Genomic DNA, 19,986 nt, shown 5'->3' on the forward strand with positions numbered 1-19,986 from the left:
TTTATCCTGAAAGAACCTCTTATCCATATGCATACACTTCTTATCACTTCAGTGGTTCCTTGGTATCTACTGCGGCTTGGTTCCGGAACCCCCCATGGATACCAAAAATCTATGGATGTTTAAATACAATGGCTGAGTAAAATGGTGTCACTTATATGAAACAGCAAAATCAAGGTTTGCTTTGGGGACATCTTTTTGGGGAAAGTATTTTCAAGCTGTGAATGGCTGAATGTCAAAAGTCAGGACCTAACCACAATGAATTCATCCAATACAGTCTAATATGATGTATTATGTAAAATGCTGGATTTAGACTGCAATTTCTAGGTTCAGATCCCTGGACAATTATGACACCCAGTGGGCAATAAGGCCCACTTATTCCTCAGGGCCTAATTAGGCATGATGATAAACCTGGCATCAATAGTGATGCAGTTGGTTTTTGTTAGAATCATATAGAATTGGAAGGACAGCAAGTACAATCTAGTCCAACTCTCTGCCATGTAAGCATACACAACTAAAGCACACCTGAGGAATTGACATTCAATATGTGTTTAAAGTCCTCCAAAGAAGAGTCTACCACCCTCCAAAGCAGTCTGTTCCACTGCTCTTATGATCAAGAAGGTATTTCTAACATTTAGATGGAATCTTATAATTTGTATCTATCAATTTGCGTCCTAGGCTGTGCAGCAGCAAAAAACAAGTTTGCCCCAACTTCTACATGACATCCTTTCAGATTTTTAAAGATGGGTATCATACCACCAAACTTCTCTTCTCCAAGCTGTTACAGCAGGGATTTTCAGCTGTGTCCCTCCAAATGTTGGGAGCCCCATGTCCTCCGGCTATTCCAGCTAAAAAGACTGCTGGGTGTTGCAGTTGAGGAGTTGTTCCATTCTGAATTAGAGAAATAGTAGCTATGCAGGAAGAGGAGGAAGTCAGGATGATCACCACCACCCTGCAGCTTTGTGGCTACTATTTGCATTGAGAGGGCAACTTCCATTGATGCCAATGGAAACTCCCCCAGCTTTGCACATAGAACACGATCTTAGAACCTCCATTAGAGAGACAGACACTGGCATTGTGTTCAGTAATGACAATGTTATAAGTCTGCCTTTACAACATCACAATTCACTTTTATGGTCATTGGTCATGCAACAACCAAAAGTCCCCCACCCAGCCTACTTTTCTGAACAGCACAAAAGCTATTTCCAGGATGGGAATGAGCACAGCCATGTCCAGCTCTCCTCCTGTAGCTGTAGCTTCCAGTTCCTGTGCTGCTGAAACGGTAGGTTTGGGGGAGGTAGCATTCATTGGGAGACATAGCTACATGTCTGCAATTATGTTTCCTGATGCAAGATCTCACATATAGTATAAAAGTTCTGCATGGCCCTTTGCATCTCCAAATCCATCTTTTAGCTGCAGGAGCCATTTAGTAACTGGTGGAGAATAGGGAACAGCACAGAAGTGTTGGCTATTTCCCAGTAGCTGGACAAAGAACAACAGTATCACCTGGCAAGAGTTCCAGAAGCTCCACCAATCACTAAGTGACCATTGGAAGTGGCTCCTGAAAATAAAATAAAAAGGGGGAGGAGGGGGCTTGCATGAAGCCAGTAGAGGATTCCAGCCTTCATAAGGATGGGTGCATTTGCATTATAGAAATAATGTTGTTTGACACCACTTTAAGTGCTGTAGCTCCATCCTATGGGATCCTGGGATTTGTAGTTTTATAAATATTCAGACTAATAGGTTTTATGTGGATGTTGCTGTTTTATGGGATTAATGATTCCTTGAGTTCTTTGGATAATGATGGTGGTAGATAAAGATACCACCAACAACAACTGAATTAAAAACAAAATCATAATACCAAAACAAAAATTCCTGTATTATTTTCTAATTTACCACTAAAAAAAGGTAGTGGGAAATGCCAGCATCTCTAGTTTTCTTTCATCTGCTGTTGATGTAAGCTGTTAAGTCCCCAGTCACTGTCAAAAGTATTTCTTAAATCAGTCCCTGAAATACATAACAGAGGGACTTTTAACTCTCCTCTGGTGTGATTGCCTAAGCACGTAAAATCCTAGAAACTAAATCTCACAAGCCCTGTAAGTGCTGTAAAAGGACCTATGCCCTTGGCCTCCAGCTAACCATTGCATGGAGACTGTTGCTTAGATAGTGATGATGTATCCTTACAAAGGTTTCTAGGCACAATTTGACATTCATTCAAAGGTTTGTGTGACAACCACCTGAGCATTGAAAAGGCAAGGACATGGGAAATGAAGGCAGAGGGAGAAACCACTGCAAAGGCAGGTAAAGTGATGTCAGGCAACATCCTGGCTCCCCCTTAAGGCAGGTATTGAGCAAATACAGTGGCTGACGGGGGGAAAAGGAGGAGGGAACAAGGCAGGGGAAACTCTTTCCCCATCATATTTACTGAATGGTACTGAGTTATGACTGGAGGCCAAGATCTGGCTTCAGGCGATTGCCTAAATCATTTAGGAGCTGACAAGGTAGGGAGGGGGAAGAATGTTCTTGTAATTCTTCAGTCTGAGGTACATTAAGGAGCCATAAGCCATGTCGAGAGCTTGAATTACATTAGAGAGATTATCCTGTTACAGTTCATAATCCTGGATAATATACCATCCTGCGGCACACCTGCCAATGATAAATCTTGCCCTGTAATGGGGCAGTCATGACCCTGGCAGTCCTCAGGACCCTCCTGGTACAGTAACACTGGGCAGACAAGAGTCAGAATAGAGAGCATGTAGGAATAACAGCCTGGCACCCCTCTCTACACAGAAGGAAAATTCATATTCTCCTAACTCTTAAATATCTTCAGTGCAGGGTAATTTGTAATGCCTACTCATGGAAATGTCTTCGGTTCAGGGTGGCTGCTGCAGTGAAAAGTATGTTATCTACCCCAGGGATAGGGGGAAAAAGACTACCATTTTTCTAGACCAGCACCCTCTAGAGGTGTTGGACTGCCACTCCCATCACCCAAAGGTCACCATCATCATCTTCATCATTATTTTATTTATACCTGCCTTCCTCCCAGTACAGGGACTCAAGGCAGCTTACAAATCTAAAACAGTCCAAGTTAAAACACTGTAACAGTCCAAGTTAAAGCATCCACTGACTGTGGATGTGGTGTGTTGGTAATCATATACATCTGGAGGGCCTTTGTGCCTTATTTATAAACTTGAGGTAGGGAATTCCATAAGGATGAAAAAGTCACAAAAGAGGCTCTGTGTCTTTGGCCTGTCAACCTACTAGAAGAGGAGTGAAAAACTACTGGCCCACTGGATTTGTTCGAATGCAACTCCCAGAAGCCCTAGTGAGATTGATAATGGCAAGGATGCTGGAAGTAGCTGTCCAACAACCTCTGGAAAGCCAATTGTTTCCTATTCCTGCACTTGAAGTTACCTACAGAGAGTTGAGCTGGGCCTCTGTGACAAAGGGCTTATACAAATCCCTATGGATATAAGTAGTCCTTTAAATAGTTGATCAAAAGGGCAGCTTTCCTCAACCTGGTACCCTCCAGATGTATTGAACTGCAGCCGCCATCCTCACAGGCCAGCATGGTAGGAGCTGTAGTCCAAGAAAACCTGGATGCCAAACTGGGGGATTCTGAATTTGAGGGAATCACAAAACAAACACCTGTTCCGGGGGGGGGGGGGCAGGGGAAAGGGCTTAGACTGGGAGCAAAACACTTTTTTTCAGAAAGCAGTATGATGCAGCCCCATTTTATGCAGACACTTATGAGGTTTTTTCCTGTCTCATAGCTGTCACTAGTTAAGTAGGTTTTGGAAATATATAAACTTACCAAACCTGTTTGATCATAAAAGAATATGGCATTTTAGAAAATGAGAAAAATGAGGTTCTATGTATCATCTTATCTTCAAGCTCCGCCCCCCCCGACCAGGTTCTTGCATGTTGAGCCTTTGATAGAGAGAGCATCCAAAGGTAATGATAAAGTACAGTTTGTTGTAACCTTGTAAACATTCTCCAAAATTTATCAGCAGCAGCAGCAGCAGCAGCAACAACAACAACAATATACAGTGCTAACAGACGAACAGGGAGCTGCATTTCTATGTTGCACTCGGTGGAGAGGGCTTCTCTGCTCTAGCACCCTGCTTGGCTTCTATACTGGATATAAAGGAGTGCACACAAACCTTTCTCTACTAGTATGTTTAATTTGTTGTTGTTAACTGACGTCAATTTTACTTCAGCATATGGCGACCCTATAACAGAGAGACCTCCAAGTCACCCTATCACCAACAGGCCCACTCAGGTCTGGTTATGGTTTCCCTAAGTTTATCCTTCTGTAATGCGGTCTTCCTATTTTTCTGTTGCCTTTTACCTTATCAAGATTGTCTTTTCTAGTCAGTCATGTCTTTTTATGATACATCCAAAGCATGGCAGTCTTGGTTTAGTCATCATGGCTGCTAAGGAGAATTCAGGCTTAAATATTTCTCCAGCACCACATTTATAATGAATTGATTTTCTTCCTATAAGCTTTTACCACTTTCCAACTTTCAAAATCATACAGAAAAATTGGAAATACAGTGTCATGGACAATCCTAACTTTAGTATTCTATTATATATCTTGACTTTTCAGGATCTTGCTTACTGTATATACTTGTGCATAAGACGAGCTCATGTATAAGTTGAGGGCAGGTTTTGGGGGCAAAATCATGGATTTTGAAATGACCCGTGGATAAGTCGAAGGTCAAACTCAGGGGCATGTAATGAAGGCTCTAAATGGAGGGGGGACACCACTTTGCACCCTCCTTCTCCCTCTCTGGATCTCTCCCAAAGGTCACAGTCTGGGCATGCAAAATATGGACACAAACCTCCAATTTCCCTCCTTTCCTCACAACCTCCCCCAAGACTGGTGGCTTGCAAAAAAGGGGGGGAGGGGGACACATAGACCTTCAATTTCCCTCCTTTTCCCAAGGCTGATGGCTTGCAAAAAGGGGGACAGAGACCTCCAATTTCTCTCTTCTCTCTCCTCCATCCCTTCTCCACAGCTTTCCCAAGGTTCACGGAGAAGTACTGTATTACCATACTGACCCATATATAAGCCTACCTAGGATTCTGGAGCCCATTTTTGGGCTTAAATTTTTCGACGTATAGACAAGTATATATGATAGTTCCATTATAGCTGCTCTTCTAAGTCCTAGTAATTTATTACACAAGAGTTGAAAAGTAGAATTAGAGCAAGATAGCAGCATCTGTGGCCATATCCTATCACATGTTGTTATGTCTATCCAGTAGCTGATCTGTAGTCCATCCATTGCTAGAGCGCTCTTTCTAATTGATGGGCAAAAAACATCAATGACTAACAATTGTACTGCTTTTCCACTTTGTAATTATCTGACTCAAAATGTCCCATTCCTTAACTCACTCACCCCGAGTATTGCAATGCTTATATGTTCTATTTCTTGTTTTACTATGTCTAGATTCCTTGGATTCATACTTCTCAGACTCCATGTTACTACAGTATGTATTGTGCAGCTTTGGACTTTCCTTTTGTCAACAACTGAATGTTCTTTAAGCTTGAGTCCAGCTGTGTCATTAGCCACATTGCTACTTGTAGTTGTCCTCTGCTGTACCCCAACAGCTTGTTGAGTGCCTATCAACATGGGGGTGTCATCTTCTAGTACAGTGGACCCTTGTTATACGCTGGGGTTTGGTTCCAAGATCCCCCGTGTATAACAAAATCCGTGTATGCTCAAGTCCCATTAAATTTAATGACATAGCAAAATGATGTCCCTTATAAAAAATGGAATATCAAGGTAAATGTATACTTTGTTGGAACATTTTCAAACCGTGTATGCTGGAATCCGTGTATAAAAAATCCATGTATAAGAAGGGCCGACTGTACAATCTCTTGCTTCATTTTGTATTGTTTCATCATAGCGCTTTCATGGTAAAAGATTTTCAAAAGGAGATTTAGTAGTATCTCCCTCTGCACAGTAATAACAAGCATTAGCTATGGTGTCACTTCTGTTGTCTCTGAGAGATCCTCTACCAGTGTCACCCCCCACTACTGCTGCTTTCCAGTAGCTGTTTGCCATATTTAGTTTTGCTCCTCAGCAAAAGCCTATCTGACATGGGAGACCCTACCAGCAACACTCCTGCCAACAGCATAGCCTCTTGTCTCACAAGAACATGCAGTTCCACAACTGCAGAAAGGTAGTGCCATTGGTGGGATGGTCACCTATAACTTCCTGGAAAATGTTGAAATTATACGTTGTTGTTTATTCTGTTGTCTGAACCAGTGCCATCCAACCAGACATATTTTCTGAACTCCTGTTTACAAATCCACAAGAAGGCAATATTCTAAAATCTTCAGATAAAAATCAAGTGTTAATATGGGGAGACCCTTGGATAGCTCAGTTAGCAAGGATTCTGGGCTGGTCTGGACTGGTTAAAACATAACACCAAATCATGTTGCTTCTAGACAAGGCTTCTATTGTGCCACTGTCCACAATGGCCCTTGCGGTCTCGTCCAACTCTACCATGCTATGTCCTGCTTCATTTAATGAATTTTACAGCACTTCCAGATGGCATCGTCTTCTATTTGTAACTCTTTGCTGTTTTTCCTCTGTTTCTTTTTACTGCAGAAAATCTGTTATAAAGAAAAAGATAAAATAGCTGTACAATTATTTCAAACTGCTAATGCTCCTTCTAAAGCATGCATAGTTTAGACTTCAAAATGATGCTTTGTGTGCCAGGCCTATCATCTATTGTTTTCCTTTTCCTTAACTTTCCTACCAATTTACATGCTAGATTAAGTGCTCTTATTTCACATTGGACGTTATCATACAGGAGGAATGTCTCTCAATTTCAAAAGAAAAGAAATTAGGGTCAATTTGAAAATGAACGCTATTATGAGGATGGTTATCAAATGCACAGAAGAACACAGCACCCATCCCAAAGCCAAAGTAGTGCAAATGCAAAAGAAATTATCATATGAGTACATACCCTTCATAGTCTAGAATTCAAATTAGCATCCCTGCACATGCGCAGCGAGGGCAGAATCAGATCATGACCTTTTTACACTTCCGGCGGGACTTGCCTCCAGTTCCCATGGTTTTGCCTTGTTTCACGTTATTTGTGCATTCATTACCCCTTATTTCACATTATTTAGGCAATTCACCAATTCAAAATCGGTCCAAAGCAACCTTGTACTTGACTATGACTCTAGAAGGCAGGGATCAAATCCCATTGGGTGACCTGGTGCAAGTCACACTCTCTCAGCCTCCTCAGAAAATGGCAATGACAAACCCTATCTGAATAAACCTTCCAAGAAAACTTTGTGACAGGGTCACGAGAGAGAAAGAGAGAGCCAATCCCTTCCCTCGAGTTGGAGAGGATGAGTTTTGCAAAGGGAAAGAAATAGGGCTGAGAGGAGGAGGAAGGGAGGCAGTGTGTGTGTGTCTCTGTGGGGAGGGTTGCTACATCCCCAAAACAACTCCAGAAGTACTCCGAGAGGCTGAGAGAAAAGCCCCCCATACCCAGAGGGAGAGAGGGAGAGAGGAAAAAAATTGCAGCCAGCAAAGGAGCTTGGGAATTGTAGTCTTTTGAAGGCAATCCAAGGGCAATCGAAACATGTGTTCCATACCTGGCAAATTTGAATTGAATGCAACTTTGGAATAGAACAAGATTTGTAAATTCTGTATTTCCCCAAATTTACACATCTCTCAGTTGACCCTGGATTGAGTTCGAACTGACCTAGCATTGACTTCGATTATGTGTGATATAAATAGTTAGTTCATTGGCAAATTACATTGGGAGAAGTAATAATAAATAGCACTTTGGGGGAAAGTAAATTTTGGGAGGATGATTTCTGATAGAAAAATGCAGCATTATTCTGATATGGATCACAGCACACACACCTCATGATTGCTTTTTGTTTAGAAACAGTAGTGGTGTGTCCTTTTTGCACTTGTAAATAGTGTACATAAGGTGAAGTTTGCCTCAGTGACTTCTCTGGTGCCACAAAAGAAAGGGAAGGAAAGGAGGAACAAAGCCACCAAATGGCTAAATTGGACTGATTTTCTTATGCTACCAAAGACACATCTGTCCAAATTCAGCCAAAAACATTTTGCTGCCTGAAGTAGAGCAGCAAATAATGTCTCTCTCCCAACCAAGTCAAGGTGTATAGTACACCAAATCAGCCACATTATTCTGGCCCATGTAGCAGATAATCCCACAAATCTTTTCCCCATCTTTGCAGTAAAATTTCAATAACAAAATTAATAACAAAAAAATTACTGCACTTTTACAATATCCAAATTCTGCTACTGGAAGCAGCTGGCTCACTTTGCCTAATGGTAGGGCCAGATTTATATCTAACATGAAATTCCTCATAATTACCAATAAGCAACATTGTACTTTTGAGCATCATACTTTTCAGCAATTCGTAGAAGAGGCTTAGCTCTTCATTGCCTCAGGCCGGGAACAATAACAGTTGCTGCACAGAAGAGCCTGCTGTTAAGATAAAAGAAAAGAATCGACAACAAACAGAAACAGATAGTGAACAAGGAGCCAAAGAAACAAAAATTAGTAACTGCCTTTGCAGTGACTCCTGCCATGCAGCTTCACCTCGGCACCTCGCTAACACAATGCCCATTGACTCCTGCCCTTCAGACTCTGCTATTGCTAAGTGGCTTGTGTGAATTAGAAGCTCACAGCCAAGGTAAAGCAGCCAGTGATAGCTTGCCACAGCCTGTCTGACCCTATGGCAGACTATTCTGTTTCCACCGAATGCTCAGTATAAAGAAAGTGCCTTTATATTGTGTCAAGGATTTGTGGTTTCCCCAATGGCCATGGCTGATACTTGACAGAGTCTCCTCTCTTGACTGGTCCTTGTGGGTTTTGTTTAAGTGCTTCTAGATAAAGCCCTTTTATCACTTTTAAGAGCACCGTTGCCCTGGTTTCTTACCCTGGCCTGAAGGCCATTCTTTCCTTCCTTCTCATCTTCGACCTCAGGTTCAAGAGTGCCAGACCTCCCTGGTTTAAAGGAGGCTGAGGCAGCAGGCGCTCCAGTGAGTGTGGGAAAGGCCAAGCAGGCAAGGGCTCCTTGTTTTTCACCAGAGAATGGTAAATCACAACAGATATGAAAGTGTCTGTTTAAAAAACAAATAACTCATCAGTAGCTCTGTGCAGTTTTAGTTTTTTTGTTTTAAAATGTTTATGGCTGTCCTACAAATGTTACTATGAGGTTTTTTTTTAATGCAAAATATTGTCATTCTTCCAACAAACCTATGGTATCCTAGGTTTGCTTTTCCTCTAGTATTTTGGTTTTCTAAATAACAAAACAAAATATTTCCTTTATGAATGCCGTTTGGAGATTATGAAATATTTGGTGATGGGGAAAATGGAAAAATGGCAAAAAATTGGCATTTTCTACAGATATTCCCCCAGCATTTCTAGAAACTGTTTGGAAACTATTGACAGACGACATGCAAGGCAACAGGGCCATTAGGAGAGGATGTTGGGATAGACATTCAAGACCTACTCCATCAGATAAGTGGAAGGACCTTCAAATGTGGCTAAAAGACTACATTTTGAAATAAGCAGACATTATCACCTAAAGTCAAATTACAGCAAAACTAAACCAAACCAAGCCAAATAAATTAAACCAAGTCAGACTAAAGGCATCCCCCCTTTAAGTCCACTAAATCCTGTTTAAAATAACCTAACTGCACCTCTGAGTGGAAAAAGGCACCGGAAAACCTCTTTGTATGTTTTGCCTCTCCCATTTCCGTCAGTGAATTCGGCCTGCCCTTGTTGTCCCCCCTCCCCTGCCAGGAGTTTTCTCTCTGCCCATCCACCTTTCCCACTCATTTGTTCTTTCTCATCCTACTTTTGCATTCCCTCTCCTCCCTCACTCCTTTCTTTCTCCCCTTGTGGCTTGCCAACTGCCAGCGGATGACATCTCCTTTCATGTTTGGGGCTGAGCAGAGGCTCTGAATGTTCGTTTGATTCCGTTAAGATAATAGCTGGTTCACTGTCAGATGCAGACTGATCAGTTAAAACCTTAATCACTGCCTGTCTACTCACATGGCACTTATTTTTTAAGAGATTAATCCCCTAAGCACTGCACCAGCATATATTCAGGGCAGAAAAGGGGGGGAAAGTGGGCTTTGTATTATTATTTGATGCTGTTTCTTTTCCTCTTTTCTTTCTTAAAACTGGCTCTTTCTCCCTCTCCACCCTCCCCCAAATTGTTTTTCTTTTTAATCTGGTTGTTGAGAAGTATTTGACCTCTCCACCTCAGAACACCTCTCCTTCTCAATAAAGTGGTCTGTGTAATAAGTGAAGGCGGGGAAGAGACACCAGTTATTCCCTTGGAAATTGGCCTGCAAATAAAAAAGGGAGGGGAAAGACAGACAGAGATTTAGGGAAATATTTTCAGGATTCCAGACAACTTTTTCCTATCAGTATTTGCATATGCATGCTTTCCCCCTTATTTGTTATTCCTGTCTTTTCCTTTCAGAATTCCTGGCTACTTTTGGGATTATTGGAGAACTAGACACCGTGATGAGTCTTTGTGAGGATTTCAGAAACTTTAGGACTTAATTATGCAATAGACCCATGTAACGATCATAGTTTCCCAATATTTTTACCAGTGCAAAAAAGCTGTGGGGAGCAGATAATCTTCTGCCATTTTCTTTTTTAAACCCAAAACTTTTTCCCAAGGGATGGTTCTATTCCTTCTGTTGTTTCTCCCACAGTACCATTTCATTTTTAAAAACTGGTAGAGATGGAAAAATTGCCATATATACTCAACCATAAGTTAACCTCATATATAAGTTGAGGGCAGATTTTAGGGCCAAAATTATGGATTTTGATATGACCCATGAATAAGTCAAAGATAAAATTTAGGGGTATGTAAGCATGGATCTAAATGATAAAAGAAAAGAAAACAATGTTAAATCGAAGGCTTTTATGGCAGGCATCCATAGTTTTTTGTGGGTTTTTCGGGCTAAGTGGCCTTGTTCTAGCAGAGTTTCTTTCTGACGTTTCACCAGTATCTGTGGCTGGCATCTTCAGAGAATGTTTTCCTGGAAAAATTGGGTGTATATATACTGTGTGAGCCTGGGAATGCAGGAGTGATTTGTATGTGTATTGTTCTGTGCTGATGGCTGACCTCAACCTGGCAGGCTAATGCAAATGAGGATTAATGTCTGCTAATTGGTGATCATTATCTGCTGGGAAAGCCCCTGACTCTGAGTGGTTTCCCATTTGCATTTGCTGACTCCTAATTTTGCTATTCTTCAGGACTGGTAGCCAAATTTTGTTCACTTTAAGGGTTTCTTCTTTCCGGTTGAAATTGTCCAGGTGCTTGTGGATTTCAATGGCTTCCCTGTGCATCCTGACATGGTAGTGGTTGGCATGGTCCAGAATTTCAGTTTTCTCAAACAGTATTTTATGCCCAGGATGGTTTGTGGCATGTTCTGCTACTGCTGATTTTTCTGGCTGGCCCTGTCTGCAGTGTCTCTCGTGTTCCTTGATTCTTGTTTGCACGCTGTGTTTGGTGGTCCCTATGTAGACTTGTCCGCAGCTGCAATACCAAAGAATTGACAAAATTTCAGCAGGCATAACTGTGCTCACAGTAAAGGCTGGATGAATGAGAGGGTAGATAGAGGTCAGTGCTTCCATGACAGATTACATACTTGCATTTCACCAGGGGACGGTTCTTTATATATTTGTGTGTGTGTGTGTATGTGTGTGAGTTAAAGTACAGTACGTACATTGACCTGTGGATAAGTCAAGTTAGGTTTGGGGGGGGGGTGTCAATTTTTTGACTAAAATGTCTAGATTTATACATGAGTATATGCAGTATTACACATTTCTGTCATGCAATATTTGGCTTGTCCCTCAGATACATATTCTGACAGTCAGGCAGTCAGCCTATTGTGTCATACTAACAACCACCATCATGGTGATCTGAATCCAACAAATAGCCTGTGATACTATGAAGAGTTCAATCACCTCTCTCTCTCTCTCTCTCTCTCCCTCGGCTCCAGCAACCTAGTACACACAACAGTAAAGTAATGGCCTTCCCAGTTGCTTCTCAACTGCAAAACTCCTTTCCAAGGGAAACCAGGTTGACCCCCTTCTTGTCATCAGGCAAACATTTTTCTGTTCAATAATTAAAACAAGCCAAACAAGCCAAAGGAAGTTCTGACATGTACTTTTTATGTTCCTGAAGTCATTCTAGGAGCTAAACAGCCTATGCCACAACCCTTCTGTTCAAACCAGATCAGGGCCAGCCCAGGACATTTGGCAGAGGAACCAAAGCTAGCCACATTGTTTTGGCACTTGAGGCAGAAAATGCCATAAGCACCACTACACTTCCTTTGCCATAAAAATACACTGACAACAAACTTTTTGTGTTGCCCTTTTGTGATACCCCAAATCTGCTGTCTGAGGCCTAATGATAGTCTGCCCCTATAAACAGAAACCCAAATCCAATAACCATGCTGGTAGAGTATAGGAGTTCATCACTGCACTTATGACATTGTTAGGGGCTAGAAGGTGTTCTTTCTTTTTCACTTCCTTCCTGAATATGCAATGACAACACGGATGTATTCAGGTGCAGCTCCACCCCCACAGTTATACATCATCCTCAGGTGTGTCCCTGGTGCATTCCAGTAGCCCTTAATGGGTGTCAATGTTTAATCCTTCTTTAAGGTGGGGGGGGGAGATTATGTATATATTGAGGTATTTTAATCTTTGTATGCTGCTTTGATATTTATTTATTTATTTATTTATTTATTATGTGGATGGAACAATCTGCTGCAGAATAAGGCTGTTTCTGCTTTCCTGGGTAAGCAAGGACAGCTAGACAAGCCTAGGCACTCCACTATAATACAATGGTGGCAAGAGGACAGAGCTAGACCAGTACTCCCAGGGGTTGGGTTACTGTGCAAAGAGATACAGGAGCTTCTGTTCTGTTTCAGGATGGCAAGTGCACAGGAGAGTGCACAACTAATTCAAGAAATAAACAATGGAGAAACCTGGTCAGCCCAGGGCCATACACAGAAGATCAGTATGAGCAGAAGAGTAGTTGAAGCAGTCTGGGGGCTAGGTGTGAAAAGCAGTCCAAGCAGGATCAAATGCCAGTCAAGGCGTTACCAAAGAGAAGAGTCCAAAGAGCAAGCTAAAGTTCATAAAACTAAAGAGCAGGGGGTGTCATGTTGACAGAGAAAGTGGAGCTATAGTATAGCAGCACATAAATAGCCATGGCTGTACTCATTTTTAGCCAATTGATACACAACACAGCTGTCCTAATTATTCTTTGTTTTTGTGTGCCTCCAAGTCATTTTTTTACTGATGGCAACCCTAAGGTGAACCAATCATAGGGCTTTCTTGGCAAGTTTCTTCAGAGGAGGTTTGCCATTGCCATTCTCTGAGGCTGAGAGAGTGTGACCTTTTGCCTTTTAAAGCAAGCCACTATCTTGCCTGTGCTTTTCTTACTGTCTTTTAGTCTGCAGTACTCCAAAGGATGAAGTAGCTTAGCTCCAACACCCTCTCTCCTTTGTCTACATGCAATTGTCTATGCTTCCAGAGCAGGGCTGCCAGCTTCCTATGGCACTGACTGTAGCCTGGGCTCCTGTCTTCTCCTTCCTCATTTACTGTACATCTACTAATAATATCTCTTTCCACTACATAAAATACACAAATGCAGACATGACCGGGAGTCTGTTTTATCACCAACTGGAGTCTAGCCAGAGACTGCTGGCTTGGTCCATCTGATCAAACAGATGGGCTACAATAGAGGCAGCACTCTGGAATCAACTTTGAAGGGATGATGCTACTAGGCTAATAGCCATTCTGCTTAAAGCATTTGCTTCCCAGTTGGAACAGAATGATGCTAGTAAATTGTCCTGAAGAGCTCATTCTGTGGAACCAGAATGGCATGCCTGTCAACTGCCCTGATTTGGCAGAGATAGTCCTAATTAATCCTCTGCTATCCCAATTTTTCAGTTTTTTTAAAATGTCCCAATTCCTCTCTCCTCTGTCCAGTTTCCCCCTTTGTCTTCAACTTATTTCAATTGCTGTAAATGGATTTCCAAGTGTGAAAAGCAGTTTGTACTCAATTATTTCATATGGGGAAAGGAGAGGAGGAGACATAAACTTGTCCTTCCCAGTAGATTCAGGTACAAGCAAACTGCTGCAGTCTCTCCTAACATGTCTGCCCTTCCTTATTAATAACTTTGGCCATCTTGACCACACTCTGTTGTTGCTTGCCCACATATGTCCCAGTTTTCACCGATAAAATGTTGGCAGGTATGCCATGAGTTGGTTACAGAGAATTGACCTATTCCCGTTCTCATCTCAACTATCTGAAGATTTTACAGTGGCCTACACTTAATCCAGGCTGCCTGATAGACCAGATCTCCCAATATGAACCTACCCAAGTCTTAAAATCCACAAGTGAGGACTTTTTCTCTTGGACCCACCACCATCACAGGACCATGTTTTGCATAGGAAGGTGCTGTATTTTTATTTTTATTCTTATGTTCTTAAATGATCTTATACTTTAAAAATTCATGACATCTTAATGGCTTGTTTAACTGTGTTTTAACCTTTTTCAATCAACAGATCTTCAGCTTTATTTTCTTTCAACTTCATTCTAAGCTACCATTATGCTACACTGAAAGAAAGGCCAGATATTAAATAAGCAAATAAATAAATATAACACGGAACTAAGTTCTATACAAAAAAGAAAATAAAAATAGATAGGCTTATAGCACGTCAGGGTATGATAAGTAACCACACATCTGTATCCCTATAAAACAGGGCAAAGGGCAGCATGGGGGAGAGGCTGCTGACAGGAAAGAATGAAGCATTAAACAGATCATGCTGCTCCTTTACTCAAAATCAAAACCTCTCAAGTCTGTATGATTTCATACGCACGCACGCGCGCGCATACACACTGCTAGCAGAACGACATTACTATATTACAGGCATTATCATGCAATAATATAGTGTTTTCCCTGCATGCTGAGATTGCAGCAATTTATCAGTATTTCCCAAAAACCTCCTGTCCTGTTCTCCTGGGAATAAGTAACATCATAAAATAGTATGTTCTTCTATTCACTTGAAATTTTCTTGTTGTTAAATGAACACTGCATTTATAATGTGGAGATATCCCAAGGGGATCTCAGCATATTTTTTAAAGGAAGAGAGAGAGAGAGAGAGAGATCTTAAAAAACATCATCCCATTAGTAAGATTTTGTACTGAAAACAAAAATAACAGAACTGGAATTACTAACACACACAATACATACTTCTCATCACTCTTTTAGAAAGTGACACTCAGGTGGGAAGTGGTGCAACTCTATTTCTTGCCAGCTTTTGCAAAACCGAAGAATTTAGCTCCAGGCAAACTCTAGAAGGAAATGTTATTTATTTATGCAAAGACAAACACTTGTTTAAGCATGTGTACTATCAAGGCAAGTAAAAATAAAAACAAATGACAATCATTAACTTAAATACTGTGAACATAGAAGTGGGGCAGCAAATAAGTTTTACTAATAGTTTTTGTGTTTTTTTCAGGCTATGTATATTAGAGAAATCTAGCATTTTGAACCATTTAATTTCTGCAAAGTTTTTGAAGCTAGCTCCTTGGATAAGAAATTCCCATAATCTAATCCAGATAATACTGGAACCTGAAATGCAAACTCTTTCTGATCTCCCACAATATCGGGGGGGGGGGGAGCAGGAGGGAATAGCTGCAAAGGAGAGCAGAAAGGACAAAGCATATTTCTACTTTGTTGAACTGCATCCCATATTGGTGGCAAATTACAAGGTAAATTTTCTTTAAGGATTAATGGGAAGGTTGCCAAAATGATATGGGAATATGCATGGAGCTCATGGACATTATCTTCCCTACTCCTGACCTACTCAGATGATGATATATGAATGCATTTCTATATAGTTAAAAATGCCCTTCCTTCACGTAGTGAAAAGAATCCAAAAATGGGGAAGTGTGAGGATTGTTACCACCTGCCACCTTTGGAGCCTTCTTCCCTGGTCAGAATTGGGGAGATGTTTTTAAATTTTAGATAGGCATATAATGCCTCCATCACCACAAGGATGACCCGTGCCTTCAGAATCTAAACATTTATGCTTGGTATCCAGTTAGTTCAAAATGTTTAATCCAGGGTATTTGCATGCTAGTTTAAACTCCCTGTTGAATGAGTGGCCGATTTTAGGTTGCAGTATTTCAAGAAATTAAACACATACAAAAAAAAAGCACAACATCTAATATGAGACACAGCACCTTGTGAGTATTGAGAAAATTGTTTTGATTTTATTTCGGGAGAGGAAGGAATCCTAGGAAACACTCAGAAGAGCATTTGGGGATAAAGCTGAGAAGCTGATTTCCTTTTGAGTGTGTTGATTTCTACTTAAAACAAATCCAAGTGTGAATGTTGGAATTAGGCTACTTGCCAAAAGGAGCTTTTCCATGCTATTACTGGTTGATATTAAGCTAACATAGCATACACTAGAGCCACTCTCCACCAATTACCATAGTGGCCAGGCCTAATGGAAGCCATGGGATAAAAATAAGCAGTGGGCCACAGCCACCCATTCCAGATCCAGGGGGGAAATCTAATCTTAATGAGGGCAAAGCCATTATTAGACTGCTAAACTGGTCAGCATCACAAAGGAGGTGGCCCAATCTGCCCATATCCTGTCACCATTTAAAAGCAGATAGCATTCAAATACAGCAGCATTAACATTTCTCTTCAAAACATGCTGTGAAGTAGAAGAAGAAAAGAAACAGAATGTCAAGAATGCTCAGACACTTATTCATATTCAAACAGAACATCAACCTAAAACAGGATGGATTAAATTATATTCCTAGCATGTCTAAATTCACCATTTAAATCATTTGCTAACAGGGTTCTTCATATAGCTTTAGTGAGAGGCAATTCGTTGGATGGGGTGGGGGGGGAACTAGTTAGGGATGCAATTTCCCAAATGGAATACAATGTACATCTCAGCAATTCAATAGTATCTGGATAGACAAAGCTTGCAAAATTACTTCTTAGAAAGTAATTTGTTGTTCAACTTATTACAAATCCCCCAAAAGTAGATTCATTACTGTTTGCACTGCATTGTAATGTCCTTTCTATATTAACTTGTTACATTGCTTTCTCATTACTTTAAAACAAAAACTTTATGCATAAAATTATAAAAATGTACTTCTAAAATTACTAAAATTGTTTGCCCTTTGAAAGTAACTGTTTCACTTGCTATACTACAGAGTTACTCTTACTTATTACATTCCTTTTTAAAAGCTGTTTTGCTACAAAGGGCTAACTAATTACAGTTAATTATATTGCTTTCAGTGTGTTACTTTGGAGGTCTGTGAGTAGATATGTAGGAAGCTGTGAGGCTATTTTGTCCATTAAACTCTATCTGGGAGGAGTTTCCAACAGAGAGGTTTTACCTTTACTTATTACCTGATTCTTTTGAACCTGGAACTTTCTTCATGCAAAACATGTGCTCTGTTATGGCAATTGTCGTTATGTGTAATCAAGTTGGCTTCAATTTATGATGAGCCTAGAAATAAGAGCATGGGACACAGTGGCCCAGCGGTTAAGACACTGATTTTAACAATTGCAAGCTCAGCAGGTTGGTAATTTAAGGTCCAAGTGCCACATGACAGAGTGCGCTCCTGTCACTAGTCCAATTTCTGACAACTTAGCAACATCCATCCTGGCCAAAGGAGGCAACTTTGCAGTAACCACCACTAACTAACAGTAACCCTGTTGAAGACGTCATTGCCCAGGTGGAATCTGCCCTCCACCATCTCCCAGAGGAGGAAGCAGAAGGGATAAGAGGGGAAACAGCAAGGATTCTGTGCAAGGCAAAACCACCTCTCAGCAACATAACCAAAAAGGATTCCAGCTCAGACATCAGAAGGGCTGCCAGGCCCAGGAATACCCAGAGAAGTGAAGACAAGCAGCCACCCAAAGGGAAGGTATTTTTACCATACATCAAAGGAGTCACAGACAGAATAGGCAAAGTGGTGAGGAAGCATAACCTGCAAATAGTTCACAAACTTACAAAGAAAATCCAGCAAATGCTTCGCTCAGCCAAGGACCAGTGAGACCCTCTCACAGCCGCAGGAGTTTACCGCATATCATGCAAGTGCGGACAAGTCTGCATAGGGACCACCAAACGCAGTGTGCAAACAAGAATCAAGGAACATGAAATACACTGCAGACTGGGCCAGCCAGAAAAATCAGCAGTAGCAGAACATGCCACAAACCATCCTGGGCATAAAATACTGTTTGAAAACTCTGAAGTTCTGGACCATGCTAACCACTACCATGTCATGATGCACGGGGAAGTGACTGAAATCCACAAACACCTGGACAATTTCAACCGGAAAGAAGAAACCCTTAAAGTGAACAAAATTTGGTTACCAGTCCTGAGGAATGGCAAAATAAGGACTCAGCAAATACAAATGGGAAACCATTCAGAGTCAGGGGCTTTCCCAGCAGATAATGATCACCAATTAGCAGACATTAATTCCCTTTTGCATTAGCCTCCCAGCCTGAAGAGAGTCATCTACACAGAACAATACACATGCAAATCACTCCTGCATTCCCAGGTTCACACAGTATATATACACCCAATTTTTCCAGGCAAAGCATTCTCTGAAGATGCCAGCCACAGATGCTGGTGAAATGTCAGAAAGAAACTCTGCTAGAACAAGGCCACGTAGCCCGAAAAACCCACAAAAAACTTAGCGATTCAAAAGCATGTAAAAGTGCAAATAGAGAAATAGATATCACTTTGGTGGGAAGGTAACAGTGTTCTGTGCAGTCATGCTGGTCATATGTCCATGGAGTTGTCTTTGATAACGTTGGTGCTTCGGCTTAGTAACTGAGATGAGCGCCGCCCCCTATAAGACACAACTTGACAACCTTACCCTCACTTTTTTATGAACAAGAGTCCTGGTTATCAATAGCCCTGCTGAGGTCTTGCATACGTAGGAATTTATCACACAGGCTATAAAAATGGAATTTGAACAGGATAAAATCATCTTTGGCCAGTACTTATCACATAATGTTGTGCCCGTCCTGCTGCTACCTTGCATTCCATTCATTACTATAATGTACCTTTGCAATGAAAGGCAAAACTCATCAGTAGATTAATAATAATATTTAATAATATTTATTACTTTATAAACCGCTTTTCCAAATTTGATCAAAGCGGTGTACAACACAAAACAAAAATGTGAGACAATAAAACAAATCAATAACACATATCATCAATTAAAAAGTTTACAAATATTAAAACCCAGAAAAACAAACTAGCTGGATCACCCAATTGCATATCAAGGGGAGAACAGAATGAAATCAAGACACATGGGGGAAAGCTTGTTGAAAAAGAAAGGTCTTAAGATTCTTCTTAAACATGTCAAGGGAGGAGACAGAGCGGAGCTCGTCAGGAAGGGAGCTCCAGATCTGCGGGGCCAAGGTAGAAAATGCCCTATGTGAAGACAAGGAGTATCTTGTCTTCGGAACCCTCAACAAGTGCTTCCCGACCGATCTGAGAGTGTGGGGCGGATTATATGGGGAGAGCCGGTCCTCTAAGTACCCTGGGCCCAAGCCATTTAGGGCTTTATAGGTAATAACCAACACCTTGTATTGATTCTTAATCTTGCTGTTATTCCATTACTGCCTTCATGCGATAGGTCACTTCTGCTGCAGTTCCACTTCTCGAACAGTCATGCGGGGTGAGTGAGCATAATCCTGCTCCTCTACCCTTCTCCCTGCCAACAGCTTCCCAAAGCTGTCCGCTGTGTGCACATTCACACAGCAGCTGGTTTCAGGAAGCATTTGGCAGCTGTGATAGTTTGCCTCCCCCTCCTGAAGTGTGGGGCTGCTGTGTGATGGTACACACAGCAGCCCCGTTCTTTGGGAGTGGGGAGGAGGAGTGATTGCAGCT

At 41.3% G+C, this 19,986-nt stretch overlaps 1 protein-coding gene across 21 annotated transcripts in view; it reads left to right on the top strand.

The window, feature by feature from the left end:
• The window catches only part of LOC121927857, a 171,525-nt gene that overhangs the window by 143,116 nt on the left and 8,423 nt on the right, over positions 1-19,986 (top strand). For 2 of the 21 annotated variants that reach the window (XR_006103360.1, XR_006103369.1), the window contains one exon: positions 5,451-5,668. The exons of the other annotated variants lie outside the window; for them this stretch is intronic. The gene's annotated coding sequence lies outside the window, so the exon portion shown is untranslated. Of the gene's footprint in view, positions 1-5,450; positions 5,669-19,986 lie in introns of those variants that run through there. 21 annotated transcript variants of the gene reach the window in all.

This window comes from Sceloporus undulatus, chromosome 4 (genome assembly GCF_019175285.1).
Source record: "Sceloporus undulatus isolate JIND9_A2432 ecotype Alabama chromosome 4, SceUnd_v1.1, whole genome shotgun sequence".
Taxonomy (NCBI): Eukaryota; Metazoa; Chordata; class Lepidosauria; order Squamata; family Phrynosomatidae; genus Sceloporus; species Sceloporus undulatus.